The following is a 1026-nucleotide window of genomic DNA, read 5'->3' as shown; positions in this document are numbered from 1 at the left end:
TACCATTTTGGCCTCCTGCATTCCTCCTTGGCGACCCTAACAGCTACTGGCTACGTGCAAAATAATTTTTACATATTATTTTATTGTAATTAATATACTTTTATTTTAATTAATTTAAATTTAAATAGCCACATGTGGCTAATAGAATACCATAATAGACACCACAGATTTATAGTTTCAGATAAAGTATTTCTAAAATTCAACATTAGTAGAAAGAGAATTGAATTTGAGCTCCTACTCTGCTTTTCTCTGTATAAATCTGGGCTGGTCACTTAGCACCTGTGACCCCAGTCTCCTAATTTGTAAAATGACAATAATAATATCTATGTACTTGATTGTTGTGATGATTATAGGAGATTAAGATTGCAGAGTGGCACCTGATCAATACAAAGTAGTGCCCTTCCTTTAAAAAAAATCTATAAAATGGAATTCAGAAAAAAGCATTTCTCAGGGCAATTGTACTAATAAAAATCAGATAATGATTATAAAACATTTATAAACTATAAAATATTAAATAAATATGAAGTATTGATTTCCTTAACTGAAAAAGTTTAATGTATATTTTTATTTCTTCAATCACCACTATCAGCTTAGATCTTTCTATTCTTTCTGGAACTTTGGCATATCTCTATACCCAATATTTATATTTCCTTCAAACATTGTAGTGTATAAACCTTTGCCAAAGAATCCATGAACTCTGTTGTCTGTAGTCCTCCTCTATATTTGTTTTCGCCTCCTCACATTTTACTACTCTGACTTTCTCTGTGGTTTTGAATACTTACAAAGTACTAGAACTTTCTCAGTCATGTAAACAAATACAATCTCACAGGATTTCTTTAAAATTCTAAAGATAATGGCAGAAGAGAGTTTGTTATATTCTCATGCTTCCTTTTTAATGCTAATATTTTCCATCTGCTGATTTAAGTTTCCTCTATGCTTCTACAAAACCTCAGTTTCCCTCCCATGAAAAAATACTGCTCCTGACGTATACTTATTAGGAGCTGTATATGATATTTTTAGTAATTA

The sequence above is a fragment of the Myotis lucifugus genome, unplaced genomic scaffold (assembly GCF_000147115.1).
Source record: "Myotis lucifugus unplaced genomic scaffold, Myoluc2.0 scaffold_88, whole genome shotgun sequence".
Classification (NCBI taxonomy): Eukaryota; Metazoa; Chordata; class Mammalia; order Chiroptera; family Vespertilionidae; genus Myotis; species Myotis lucifugus.
This window is presented reverse-complemented; position numbering follows the sequence as displayed.